The sequence below is a fragment of the Nothobranchius furzeri genome, chromosome 15, assembly GCF_043380555.1.
Source record: "Nothobranchius furzeri strain GRZ-AD chromosome 15, NfurGRZ-RIMD1, whole genome shotgun sequence".
In the NCBI taxonomy this organism is placed as follows: domain Eukaryota; kingdom Metazoa; phylum Chordata; class Actinopteri; order Cyprinodontiformes; family Nothobranchiidae; genus Nothobranchius; species Nothobranchius furzeri.
In genome coordinates, this window is record NC_091755.1 from 48,255,692 (window position 1) to 48,270,675 (window position 14,984).

General features: G+C 43.5%; 1 protein-coding gene across 2 annotated transcripts in view; it reads left to right on the forward strand.

Annotated features, from left to right (window-relative positions):
- The first annotated feature begins 10,128 nt into the window (after nucleotides 1–10,128).
- Nucleotides 10,129–14,984, forward strand: part of lamb2l (laminin, beta 2-like) — a 75,612-nt gene continuing 70,756 nt past the window's right edge. For both annotated transcript variants that reach the window (XM_015968733.3, XM_015968734.3), the window contains exon 1: nucleotides 10,129–10,300. The gene's annotated coding sequence lies outside the window, so the exon portion shown is untranslated. The remainder of the gene's footprint in view (nucleotides 10,301–14,984) is intronic.

A 14,984-nucleotide genomic window follows, 5' to 3' on the forward strand; every position in this document is an offset into this window, starting at 1 on the left:
CCAACCACAGAAGAGCTGAAGCTGGGTGGTAAACACACACAGGTAGTTCTAATAACACCTGAGCTCCATGACGTCTGAGACAGATGCATCAGTGTTCTATCCCCAGTGAGTCGTGGAGGATGGCTGCTTATACTGAGCCAGGATTCTCTGGAGGTTTCTTCCTGTTAAAAGGGAGTTTTCCTCTCCACTGTCGCTGCATGCTTGCTTAGTATGAGGATTGCTGTATAGTCACTGACACTAGTCAGTGACTTGATGCAATTTGCCGGGTTCCTTATATAGGAAACATTATTTCTGATTGGCTTAATGAACTGTGAATTGGAATGTTTATTATGTGTTATTATGTGAAGTGCCTTGAGACGACTCTTGTCGTGATTTGGCGCTTTATAAATAAACTTGAATTGAATTGAATTGTTACAGCGGGATTAAAGAGATGATCAGGAACAGGTTACAGCTGGATGATCTAGGAAGGCAGAAGATCAGGACGTCTGAGCGGTTAACAGGTGAGCGGACCTTCGGGACGTCCCGCTGTCACTCTAAGGGCACGGCTGCAGACCCCCCGCAGATTCGCTGCTGCAGCAACAAATCTGCGGGGGGTCTGCAGCCGTAGACTATTCATCACGTCTTCCTCGTTCTTCACGGGCCGTGATGCTCTTAAACATCTACCTCTTTAGCTCCTGATCAGCTGATGACAGCTTTAACTCACCGCGCTGCTTAACGCACGCATTTTCTTATCAGTAACAGGAACGACGTTTTGATAAAAGAAGACGGTAATTAATTAGTTTGCTCGTTACAAAAAGAAATATTTTTATTAACGCGGTTATTTTAAACGGAGTTATTCCCGTTGTGTCTACAGAATGCAGTGACTGAGACCGTGAGGGTCCCCGCCCACCCGACCAATCATCATCGTGTTTGTAAGTGCGTTACCGACACCTCTCTCTCCCTGGCTGCAGCTGAAGTGTGGCGGTCAGAAAGCCTCACACTGCTGCTCAACGTTCAACAAGCACATAGTAACGCACAACCTTCCATCCCCAGTAACGGTAACGGCGTTGCAACGGCGGGAAAAGTAATTAATTAGATTATTCCGTTACCTATAAAAGAACGCCGTTAGAAACGCCGTTATACTTAAACGGTGTTACTCCCAACACTGCTGAGGACAAAGAGGCTGGAGCTGACCTGGGAGGAATGATTTTTAAAGGGTAACAACATAAGACACTTTAACTGAGACGCAGACAAAAGACACATGAGGGCGCTATGAGACACAGAAGGGAATCTAGAGAGGGATGGAGAAACATCAGGAGACACATGAAGGAAGACACAGACGCAGACCATGACAATGACACATTGCTTTACTGATCCAATCAGAATCTGCCAGTTCTGACGGAGGCGTGGTTTTGGTGGTGTTTGGTAAATCTGTCATCTTTTCATTCGACCACAAACCAAAACATCTGAAATATAAAACTATGCCCACACCATCTTTAACACCAGTTCAAAGCGTTCTAGAGAAGTTGTCGGAGTGGCCAATCCGTAACTTTCCTCTTCAGCCGAAGGAACCAACGACAAGCTGGATAAAATCTGTTGCTGTTTCACCTGCTGCAACGGTTCCTTTCAGAATAAAAGCTGAACCATCACGACCCAGGTTTGGGTCTCACTAGATGCCAACAAACCGTCGTGACCCGGAAGTATCTCAAGACTGGTCTGGTCGGCAACCGCTGCTTTTCCTACCGGCTTCGTTTCCAGAGAAGGTCAAGCTGGACCTCGACATTCCTGATCTAACGGGGACTTCCACAAGGGTATGTAGGCCGACGGGATGGCGTCGAATGTGTTAGCGAAGACATCACCTTCAATTCCCACCAGAACTGATCGCAGCTTCGGATTTGCTGGTTCTGAGCAACATTCCACATCACACCATTCTCCATCTCATCCACCTTAGTTACACCATACATTTAGTGTTTAAGTTAGTCTAGTTTAATTTGTTTAGTAATAAATCTTTAAACTTTTAAACTCGACTCTCTCTTCTGTTGTCTCTGAGTTAATACGAAGCTGTTACATAATCCCTGCAATAAAAAGTTCCAATCTTCTGGTTAAAATAACCCAACAGATCCATAAGGCTGATTTCATATTTTCTATGGAATCCTACACCCTATGGCTCATTAAATAACATGTCATTTAAATCATTACACTGCTGGGGTGCTCTGGCGTGTTGTTCATGTGAAGCTGAGCATCTTTGTTTCAATCAGAGCTTAAAAGCATCCTAAGCAGCACTTAGCCTTATTACTTTTTTGCTGTGTCTGAGCAGCATGCAAAGGTCACCATGACAACCACCATGACGACCATTGCTGACAAAGAATTGATCTTATGTGGTGTTGAAGTGTTCAGATTTATAGCAACGATTAGTCATGGGATCCGCAAAACGATGAGACAGATCATTGAATCGGCCTCTTTCTAAAGCAGAAACGTTTCAATAAAACAAGCTTTCACCGTTTCTCCTCAGCTGCCAATCGCTGCTAGTTATTGCTTGTGTCAAGAAAAGGTGACACACTCATGATTGTGATATTTTCCATTAAAGCAGATGTTTAGTTATGGATTTAGATGAAAATTCTGCTAAAATGTGTTAAGAAAACATGAGAAAAACAGGAGTCAACAGGTAAGGACACGCCCACTCACACCATTGTAGCATGCATGTCGGAAACTGGAGCTCCTGCACAAACCTGCAGCACGAGGGGAACCTGAAGACTCCAAGCCCTTCTCTCTGTGAGCCGTGCAGAAAAACCAAAGCAGTTTGGATTTCATTTATTTAATGTTGTAGAAACATGGGCGCTTTGATGTTTGTTGGTTTTTCTCCATCTGAGAGAACGAGACAAGTCATGTTGGCGAACAAGTCCCTGGTGAGCTGTTGAAACCTTTATAGTTAAAAAATAATGATCACAAACTCTCAAGTATTCGAGTTATTTTAACGAGCGACTCCATTTTAAAACAGGCAGAAAATCAAATAAGGGATGAAAAACACTGAAAGAGCTCGATTCTTCGTTCATCTTTGCTAATTTTGCACTCGGCTGTTGTTTATGTGCAAATATTACTGTGCAAGTGGCGTGCACTGACAAGGTAATAATAAACTACAGTAAACTACAGAATTTATTTCAATGTGCCTCTACTAGTTTATAAATCACTCAGTGGCGTTGGGCCAGAAAAATGTCGGATCTCCTTCCTGTACGACCGGCAGGGCTCTGAGGAAGCAGTCAGCTGGTAGAACCTCGGGTCGGAACCAAACAGGGTGAAGCTGCTTTTAGCAACGATGCTGCACACTGATGAATTCAGCTGCGTCAGAAGTTAATTTGCGTATTTTAATTGTGCTGTCATGTTATTTCGACGTTTGTGCTGATGGAAAGTGTCACACTCCGAGGTGAGATGTCTCCTTCAAAGACTCTCGAGTGTTTTGTTTACAGGTGGGTGGCGCTGAGATACGGCACTCTCCCTCCCTCCCTTGAGCCTGAACCTCCTCAAAGAACTGTAAGCCTCTGTTTCCAATACTCCAGCTCTGTACGGCAATCTCCTCAAGTCACTGACAACCCTCTGCTTCGAGTCCTTCCTGAACCCATCAACGCCTCACTTTCCCTTTAGTTACCTTAATAAATATAGTGTTTTCATCCTACTACGGCCCTCAAGTGTGATTCTGTACGTCCTGGGTCAAAAGGTTAAACCAGAACATGACAGAAAGCCCATAGAATTGCTTCTGTGTACGAAATGCGACATGCAAATGAAGCTGTTTGCCATGGCTTGCCTTACATGCATCATTTTATGTGTGTTCTAATATTTAAACCTGTTTGCATCAAGTCATTTGGACAGTAAACCTGATTCGATGTCTGATTTCAATTCCGGTTGGTCGCTTTAACTTCCTTCCTTACTTTCGTCCGTCCGTCTCGGCAAAACTTCATATTTAACTTGCTGTAAAGTTTTAAAGGCCTGCAAATACATGCTGTTGCATGGATACACTCTATAGCATCACCTGAGGTCTGCATGCACACATTTAAATTAGATCATGTTAACCACCCACCACTAGGGGGGACTGTCATGCAGAAGTTTGATCTGCATTGAGCTACATTTTAACCCAGAGGTGCAAATACAAAATGGTTAATGCAAAAGTGTTAAAGTCAAGTAAAATTTGAGCTTTTTGGTGTTATTTTTTGACCATTTATTTGTCAGTTTTACCAATTTGTTTTATTAAACGGGTCATCGTTTAAAAACGCTGTGGGTTGGAGAGAGCTCAGAAGGTTTTGCTGTGTCGTTGTGAAGGTGATAAGTGTGAAAAACCTAATTAAAAGTCTTTCATTCTTGACTGGAGTGTAAATGACATCTGCAGAGCTACTGGAAACAAATACAGTGGGATGTGAAAGTTTGGGCAGCCTTGTTAATCTTCACGATTTTCCTGTAATCATCAATGTTGTGATAAAAAAATTCACTTAATATATCATATAGGAGACACACACACACACACACACACACACACACACACACACACACACACACACACACACACACACACACACACAACGATATTTGAGAAGTGAAACAAAGTTTATTGGATTTTGTTTTGCTGCTTAAACATAATTAGGCAGGTGCATAAAAATGGCCACTGTTTGTCTTTTTATTGATTCCAAAACCTTTAGAACTAATTATTGGAGCTCCAAATAGGATTGGTAAGCTCAGTGACCCTTGACCTCCACACACAGGTGAATCCAGTTACAGATGATTTAATGGGCCACTTGTGTTTCCTTCCTCTTTGAACGTTCCCTGAAGAGCAGCCACGAGGGGGTCTGACACAACTTTCACGTGAGCTGAAAATGGAGATTTTTCACCGTTGTGGTTTAGGAGAAGGATGCAGAACGCTGTCTCAGAGGTTTCAGCGGTCTGTTTCCACAGTTAGGAACATAGTGAGGAAGTGGAAGACCACAGTTCAAGTCAAGGTTCAAAAGGGCAGACCAAGAAAAATCTGGGATCAACAGAAGCGAAGAATGGCGAGAACAGTCAGAGTCAACCCACAGACCAGCACCAAAGACCTATAACATCATCTTGCTGCAGATGGAGCCACTGTGCATCGTTCAACTATTCGGTGCACTTTACACAAGGAGATGCTGCATGTGAGAGTGATGCAGAAGAAGCCTTTTCTCCACCCACAGCACAAACAGCTGTTTGAGGTACACCAAAGCACATCTGGACAAGCCTGCTTCATTACTAAGGTGCTGTGGACGAATGAAGCTAAAACTGAGTTATTTGGGCAGAACAAGGGGCGTTATGCAAGAAGGAGAAAGAACACAGCATTCCAAGAAAAACGCCTGCTACCTACAGTAAAACATGGCGGTGATTCATCATGCTGTGGGCTGTGAGGCCAGGGCAGGCACTAGGAGTCTTGGTGAAGTTGAGGGACGCATGGACTCCACTCAGTATCAGCAGATTCTGGAGACCAATGTCCAGGAATCAGTGATAAAGCTGAAGCTGCACTGGGGCTGGATCTTTCAACAAGACAACGGCCATAATGTACTAAGGCAGTCATGCAGAGGAACAAGTAGAACATTCTGGAATGGCCAACTCAGTTCTCAGACCTGAACATCATTAAAAATCTGTGGTGTGAGTCAAAGAGAGCTGTCCATGCTCAAAAGCATCAGTCCTGGATGAACTAGAGATGTTTCGTGAAGAAGAACGGTCCAAGATACCTTCAGCCAGAATCCGGACTCTCGTTGGACGCTATAGGGAGCGTTTAGAGGCTGTTACTTCTGCTAAAGGAGGATCTACAGAATATTGAATACATTTATTTTATTTGGGTGGCCAAATTTATGCACCTGCCTAATTTTGTTTAACCCTCCCACTGTCCTAATGGGTGTGACCCCGCGAGGAACGTTGACCATTGAGCAGGATTGATGGTTTATCCCTTGAGGTCCACGTGGCAGGGTGAGGAGTGAGCACCACCTCACCCCTGCCACGTGGACCTCAGTGGGAGGGTTAAACAACTATTACACACTTTCTGTAAATCCTATAAACTTTGTTTCACTTCTGAAATACCACTGTAGGCGTCTCCTATATGACATATTTAACTGATTTTTGTTATGACACAATTTCTGCAGGAAAACCACGACGGCCAACAAGGCTGCCCACTGGAAAATGTCCCTGTAACAGATAATCACCCCAAACCAAGTGCTGATTCAGAAGAGGATGAAAAATCAGGTTTTCAGGCATGTTTTTTGCTTCCTAAACTTCAAAGCGCTGTCACGTGTTTCTCAGGATGAGGATCCTTGATGACCAGTGACCTTCTGCTGAAGGAACAGTTCCACTCTTAGTTTTTGTTTCCTTGTTTTGCTCTACTGATGTTTTGTTCTTCTGCTTTGACCTTGGCTCTTTGGCACGCATTACGCAGGCCTGCTCAGCCACTGCCGCTCTTGAGTGCAATTGTTTATCCACTTTTATCTTCTCAACAGAACTCAGAGCTGTGAATAAGGATGGATTCCAGCCGTTCCTGCACACAACATCTGTAGAAAGAACGTCATAGTCCTGAGAATCATGTCCCAGCTGCAGCAATTTTATTTCTCCAAATCTTCATCTGAAATATTTGCTTAAAGAACTCTTCTTGATGTCTTTTCTGTCTGTCAGCCGGTTGGCGTGCACGTCGAGGACAAACACCAGCAGACATTTGACACATGAACACACACACACACACACACAGCCTTTGTGAAGCAGACCGTTGTCGCGTTATTGGCGGCTCCTGGGTGGGGACGCGGGATATCAGTTGACTTGGCTGGCACCACATAATGGGCTTGCAGATGGAGACTGTCACCATCTCTTGATATCTCCCAAAGTGCAAATCAGTGATGAGCTGGAACTGTCTTCTTACAGCGAGTAATGTCGGGAAAATGGTTTTTCACCGCCCATTTAACTCTAGGCACGTCTGAAATGTAGAAAAATGAAAAGGTTTTTGTTCACGTGCACAACTGAGTTTCTAAGCTTCATAAATGTTGTCAGTCTCATTGACAGAAATATTCGTGCATCTGAAAGAAAAATGCACCTTTTATGAAAACAAAGCGAGAATAGAAAATCCCACCAGTCGTCTTAATAAATTCTTATTTAAAAAATGTCACAGAGCAAAAGGATGTTGTTTCAGGAAGTAGTCATCAATAGAAAACCCGTTTGGGCTCAGATCTGCGAAGCGATTGCAGCATATTTTCAGCTGGCTGCTTGACAGCATGCAGAATCCGAAGGGCTGATGCACATCCACTGGTATTATATTCATTTTAAATAACCCCAAAGAAACAAAATGAGCTTTTTGAGGTTTGTAAAGTGATGAAGGAGCCATTCCTCCAAGGTTATTTACCTTCTCTCCACAGATGCCTCTGACACAGTACTAAGTGCATGAGACTGCCTCAAGGTCATGCATTCGCTTCTAAACTGCTTCCTTTCCAGCTCAAGAGAAGAATGAAGACAAAGGACTCTCTCCTTTTAATAAATCAAAGAACTCTATTTTTAATAAAGCCAATCAAACAAACTGTTAGTCAAAAATAAGATGTTGACCGATCTGTGAAATGACAAGGTTATGATTAATATGCTTTTATAAGTAAGTCTAGTTCACTAGACACACGTAATGTAAACGCATGACACATTGCTGTTGCTGATCCAATTAGAACCTTCCTTTCTGAAGCGTGGCATAGTCTCTGTGGTGTTTATAAATCTGCCAACTTTGATAATCAAAACATCCAGATTAATAAAACCAGTTCCCACGCCATCTTAGTTCAGTTCTCAAGATCTCACTGGAGTTCACCGCATGCTAAGAGAAGTATCGGACCGGCCACCCGGACTTACTTTTTAAGCAAAGAACCAACAAGCTGGATAAAATCTGTTGCACTTTACCAACCAAGCAATGGTTCCTTTCAGAATAAAAGCTGAAGTCACTGTTCCTCTGGGCCCATCTGATGCTGTCAACCAACTGTCTCTTTTTACCTGGAGACAATTCAGAGACTAGTCTGTCGTACTGCTGACGCTGTTTCACCGGCTCCGGTACCGAAAGGGGGGTCCGAGGACCTAGCATTCTGGATCTGTACCGAGGCCTCAACAAGGGTATGTGTGGAGCGACAACATGGCGTCTCATGTGTTTATGAAACTCCGATCAAACTCTGATCGTAGCTAAAAGCAAAACATCACAACATCATTCAGACTTGCTTCTCCGGATACGAGAGTTCTGATTACATCACTCACACATACACACACCATCCATCTCACGTCTCATTCACACCAGATCCATTCATCACTTAGAGTTTAGAGTTAGTCTTGTTTAAAATTGTTTAAATTGTTTAGAAATAAATCATCTTAAACGTTTTAAAGGACTCTCTCTTCTCTTGTCTCTCAGTTAATACAAAGTGTCGCATAATCCCTGCAATAAAAAGTTCCAATCTTCTGGTTAAATAACCCAGCGGTCCGTAAGATTCATTTCATATTTACCATGGAATCTTATGTCTTACTGGTCCTTAATTAGATGTAAATTAACTCATTTACAGGTTTGAGGAAAACGTGTTTTACTTCTCCAGTAACACAAAATCCTTCAAAGCTCCATGGAGCATCTGGACATTTTAGAAACTATCCATTTTGTCCAACTACAGATGAAAAATGTATTTAATTATTTTAAATATGAGAGAAATTTTCATTGACTACGAGTTTTCTTGAATTTAAAACATTACTTTGTTGTTGTTGAAAATGAGCAGCTCGGTGTCGTCTCTGCTTCCCTGTGAACGTTAGTGATGTTGTAAAGTCCGCTGAGGAAAAGCTGGCTTAGACACATCCCCTTGCATGTCCCAACGTGTCAATACAACAACTGCAATTTATAAAAACTGGGGACCAACGCTAACCAAAGCTACTGCTAATGCTAGCCTGAGCTATTGCTAATCACAGACATATATACATAGACTTCCTGTGGACTGGTGCTGCCTATCCGAGCTGATGTCGTGGCCGGCCACCATCTTGGATGGGTCCTTATTCACCCCCAGTTAATTTCTACTAAGGAAGGTGTTAACCCGACTAAAAAGCACCTTTTACACAAAATCAGACCCATGGTATGATAGTTACAATGTAAATATAATTAAACCTAACAATGAAAATAATTTCAAATATAAAATTCCATCAGAAAGACTAGAAAAGTCAACAGTAATCCCTCGTGATCCGTTTTCAACTGTTCACCAGCTGCTGCAGCCGTAGGCTGCACAAAAACGGACATAGTTGCTCACTCTGCATTGACTGAGGAGACCCATCCAATATGGCGGCAATATGGCTCCAGCACCCAATGGGGCATCTAAGCAATCATGTCGATGCTGCCAACGTCCTTGTTGAATGAGAAAAAAAAACAAACGGTCAGAGAACAGTTTCCAATAGTATAAAGAAGACGTTCTAGGGCCCTCACACAAACCAAAAACAAAGTTTCCTACATTCAAGTTTGTAATGAGAGTACCGCTAATACAAACAAAGCACTGCTGCTGGGGCTCGTGGCGGCCTCACAGGTAAAAGAGTGTGGAACTGTCTGAGGACCTTCTTCGAAGCTGGAAGCTCTGGAGAGTGAAGAACCCGAGACCCCTTCACTTTTTAAATGTCTTGTTTTCTTTTGACAAAGATGGCCTCTTTTACCTCATTCTGAGTGTTCTTCTCAGTCCTATGACCCCGCTTGAGGCGTTAACGTCCCTGTTTATTGCTCCTGTTTGGGAGTTAACACACATAAATGGAGCTCCCACAGTTAAAAGGTGATGGATCTTTGCTGTTTTTAAGTTAAAGTGAGACGTCGCAAGCAAGTGTGTAAAATATCCAGAGAATGTTCAGTTATGTTTGTTTAAACCTATTAAAACGGAGTTCTTTGAACATTTTAGCCACCTGATCATATCCTTTCATTCTTTTAGAAAATTATCTGAGCAATCTAGGTGTTTGTTTTGCAGCAACACGTTCAAGTTTGTCCAGAGTACAAAAAAAAGGGAGGTAAACCCGACACCTGCAGCCAGGAGGAGAGCCATTCCTGCAGGTATCTGACCTCATGTGGGCGTGGCCTGATCGGGGTGGGGTCGGCTTCTGCAGGTTCCGGGGCAGAGTCCTCCTCCGGGCGGGACCGAGCCCTCCGGAGCCGGAGAACGAGCTGAGCTGAGCTCACACGGGCTTGCAGCCGCAGCGGGACGGGCGGTGCAGCGGTCTGTTCGTGCGTGCGTGTGTGTGTGTGTGTGCGTGCGTGAGAAGGAAAGGAGCCGTTTGACGGTTTGCATGTGCGCGTGTCCTCAAACCATCCGCGCAGGTGAGTTTTATTTGTGAAGACAAGCCGGACACGGTCCCGCAGCTGTGGGTCCCGCTGCTCCTGAAAGGATCCAAACTTTTATCTTCTGGTGGGGTTTTTAAATATTTTAAAGCAACTTTTAACTCAGAAAGAGAACACAATGGTGGCTTTCACAGCTAGAATAAACGTGACTAAGAATTTGTTTCACATTTTAAATGATGACTAAATTAGATTGAGACGTGGTGACCTTCAGAGACCAGCAGCTACTTCATCATGCGGTAAATGACTCATTTCTTAGCTGGAGTTTGATTTCAGATGGCTAATAAACCATTTAACCACACAGCATCTATGTGTAGCTTTAATTCCCCCCATAAGGTGGTTTATAATCCCGTAAACTGTGGCCATTCTTGCATTAAACTCGTGAATTTGGCATCAATATTAAGATGTTCCTGCTGAACTTGACCCCTGGATGCACAGGAGGAGCAGCAGGCAGCTGCAGCTCTTCTTGCAGTTCTTGCTTCCTTTAGTTTTTGCTGTTTCTAGTAAACTTCACCTTCAGACCATGCTGTGATTTGCTGAGCATCGTGTTGTCTTTGCACCTTAGCACCGTTTGCTTTATGAGCCCGATGCTGACGAGGTTCAGAAGCAACAGAGGTGCACCAAAAGCAAGCTCTGCACTTCTGCGTCTTCCTTTCTTTAATTCTGTTTCAATTTCTCGGAACCGAAGCGGTTTAAGAAGCCATTTCCGAGTAAAATCGCATACAGAAAAACACTTTAACTTCACGTTTTCATCTCAGAACTGATTAAAGTGTACTTGAGTTTTTCACACGACTGTACTCATCAGCTGCTACAGTAGCTGAGACAGATTCTCTTCTCGCCTTGTCACCTGCCTTCTGAAACAAAACACAACCTTCATCTGTCGCCAACTTGCCGGTCAAAGCAAGCAGTAACAAGCTCTGCAAAATGCAAACTAAACTTTGTTTTCCCAAGTGGGAAATTTACCATCTTAGGCCCGGTTCCCACAGTAAGGCTCTAAAAATCTCAGAAGTTTTTTAGAACATGATCATAGGCGTAGCGGCTTTGGTCCTACAGTGTGTGGTGTCCCGCTGCACGGCAAAGACAACACACAAACAGATTTCACGCAGGAACTTTCCTAATCTCTCATGAAACCTCTCCAGATCAAACATGACTTCGAAGCGCAGCATGCTTCCATCACCTTGTTTCTGATTGGCTACATGTCACGTTCAACAGGCAGCATGCTTAGTTTTCCTCTGGAAACTGAATAAACTCCTAGGCCAAGACACTTCAGCGTGTTGAATATCCACAAAGTGCTTCTGAATAGACTAGAGTGCTCTTAACACACCACACACAGCGAGAATATCTGATAAGATTATCTTTAGAGCCATTATGGACCATCCTTAAGACTGTTGGAGGAGGAGAATCAGGCCAAAAATCAGCTTATCTTGCCCCGTGAACCGGACCTTTATTATTTTTTTCACAGAGCTTCCTGAACAGCTTCTGTTTGGAGAAATGTTGTTGTTTTTCAGGATTGATTAGCTAACGGCTAGTAGAACTCAACCAAGATCAAAGTGTTTATTCGCTGTTTTAAAACCACTCAAATCTTTTACATTTTTAATGTGTAGGGCGATAGTGGCACAGGAGTTAAGTGCTCGCCCCGTAATCGGAAGGTTGCAGGTTCGAGCCACGCTCAGTCTGTCGCTGTTGTTGTGTCCTTGGGCAAGACACTTAACCCACGTTGCCTGCTGGTGGTGGTCGGAGGGACCGGTGGCGCCAGTGCTCGGCAGCCTCGTCTCTGTCAGTGCGCCCAAGGGCAGCTATGGCTACATCGTAGCTCATCACCACCAGTGTGTGAATGTGTGAGTGAATGGGTGAATGACTGATTGTGTTGTAAAGCGCCTTGGGGGGTTCCAGAACTCTAGAAGGCGCTATTTCAAATACAGGCCATTTTAATTTTTTATCTGTCGAAACGTCCAGAGCCGTGTTGGACACAACCTCTAACTCTCCGAACAGAAGCTCGAGGAATCGGGGACGAGATTCGTTTTAACGGTCGCACACAAACAGCCTTGACAATTTCCCAAACCACTGCTGTGTTTCTGGAACTTTTACGTGTGTCTGAGCTCCTAACCACATGGTACGGATTGCCGTGGCCGTCAGAGCTTAGTATAGCTTTAATAAGCTGAAGGATTTGGGTTTGACCCTCAGATTACCTCTAACCTAACCTGGGTGGTTTAGGGGCCGTAGTCCTGCTGTCTGGGAGGTTTTGTGCCACTAACTTATTGTAATGACTACAGCTTCATAAGAAAAATGATCTTGACGCTTTGTTTTATTTTGGAGGGAAGGCAACATTTAAGATTATCAGCTGTCTTGTTGCACAGATGGCTCTGCAGTCACCCTGTCATCACACGTTCATATGGAATGGTTGAATAAAATTATTTTTTTCACAAGTTCGGTGATTAAGGACCATTCAGGTTAGAATCCCAACTATTTCTTACAGTATTTTACAGCAGATTTACCTTAATAAACCCTGCAAATATGTCATAAATCAGAGAATGTGACGGAAGAGTAGCTTTGTCAAAAGCTTTTTCAAACAAACAGCTTTATCTGTGAGTTGTTCTGCTTGTTTTACTGTTTCATATCGTTGTGGAAATCATAGCTAATTAAAACAGTGTTTTTATTTTATTTAACTTTTTAAATTTCTGTTACACAACCTCAGAAATACCCTCCACGCCTCGTCTTTCCAGCCCAAACACGACGGGTGAAAGTGTTTGTTGGCGAGAATCTGCTTTGATTTGAATCCCCTCAAAGGCTTGGAAGGTTTTCTGTCAGCCTCACAGCCAGGTGTGTCTCTGGATTCATGTTCCCGTTTTTGATTTAGCAGTTTTAGTAACGAAGCTACTTTCTTCATCGGTTTGATGGATGGAGTTAAATATCTGCTGATTCCTGAACTAATGCTTTTTATCTTTTTTAACAGGGCTGCCATCGTGTAAATTCAGCTGTTTCCTTTCTTCAACACACTTGACTCAAATGAAGGAGCCATTAACATATTTCTGCAGAACTCAGCGTGGTAAAGAGGTGATTAAACCATTTGCTTCAGGTGTGTTGGAGAAAGGAAAAAGCTCAAATTTGCAAGTTGGAAGCCCTCGAGGGCTGGAGTTGGTGAAGGTCGCGATAGAGGATCACAGTGTAGGGAGACAGTTTATCAGCACGGATGTTACTCTTGCAAATGGAGATTCAGTTATCACCGGTCTGTTTCCTTCAACAACTGTTGTTACACACAAGCAGGGATCATAAACATCTACAGAATGGATGATGGTAATAAACAGCATTTCAAACAGAAATATTCTGCATTACAGAGAATGCAATGATCAACATGCATTTCATTGTTATTCGTACGCAAGTCCACCAAAACTGAGGTAGCAAAAAAACTGACCAGCTAACCAGTTGGTCACAGGACAATTCCATCTCTAAAATGCCACTAAAGTCGATATAAACAGACTCTAAAACCATTTGACAAGAAATCAAAGCTGGGAATGTTTTTTATTACATTTATGAAATGTTAACATTCTCAGTGGTCGAGTGTCCGCCCAGGAACTGGGAGATTGGGGTTCAAATCCCAGTTGGGTCGTGCCAAAGACTTTAAAACTAGACCCAATGTCTCCCTGCTTGACACTCATCTTTAAAGTGACGGTGTGTATTTTTCCTGGCAGTGGGGGGGCATTAGATACCTAAATTGTTGCAAGCAAGCTGCGTTTTTTTCTTGGAGTAAGACCTTACCAACGGATCTCCATTAGGGTCAAAAAACCCTGGGGAGTGCAATCTTCAGCAAAATGACAAGCACATCGAAAATGTGTAAACAACATTTATGAATGGTGAACGTTTTGTAACTGTTCGTTACAAATCAGTAAATGCATTTTGCCCTCAAAAGCTCCCGTAGAAGGAAACATGGCATCTAATATGGCGTCGCCCTAACACTTAGACCCGCTCCCATGTATTTTAGATCAGATTTTTATGGTTATATGTTAAGAAGCCGCCAATATTTTTCAACAACTGGGTATCATTTGTTTCATTTTCAACCACATTTTGATAGATATTTCCAGAGATTAAAGATAAAAACTACACATTGTTCCTTTAACAGGTTGGATTGGGGGGTTAAACCACCAAATAATTCCCAAGCACAGCCACATCGCTCCCCACAGGGATAATCAAATGCGGAGATGTAATTTCTTGACTTGAAAACCGAGATCAAGGAAGATTGCTGCATCTAAATAACTTTTTATATTGCATTTCTCAATTTAGCTCATATTTTATATTTTAACCTTAATTTAACCTTTTTCCAGTTTTTCCTCTGTGGGTGCCCTCTGCCCCGGGGGCGGTGGTTGGCTGTGGTGGCCTGGGTGCTTTCCAGGTGTGCCTGGGTGGAGGTGGGGGTCTCTGCCTTCCCAGCCCTGGACGCTCTGTGTCGGTGCCTCGGCTGCCGCTGTGGATCTGCTGCTGTCGGGGCGGATGGCTCCCCTGATGGCGTTTCCTTATCCTCATCTTAGCTGGTCAGGCTCATCTTAACTCGGTCGGGACACCCCCCCCCCCCCCCCTATCGCTTTATAGATCAATTTCGGGGGTGCACAGCAAATGTTGACTCACACCCTAAAGGTCACGGGTAGCCAGTGTAGACACGCCAAAACCGGAG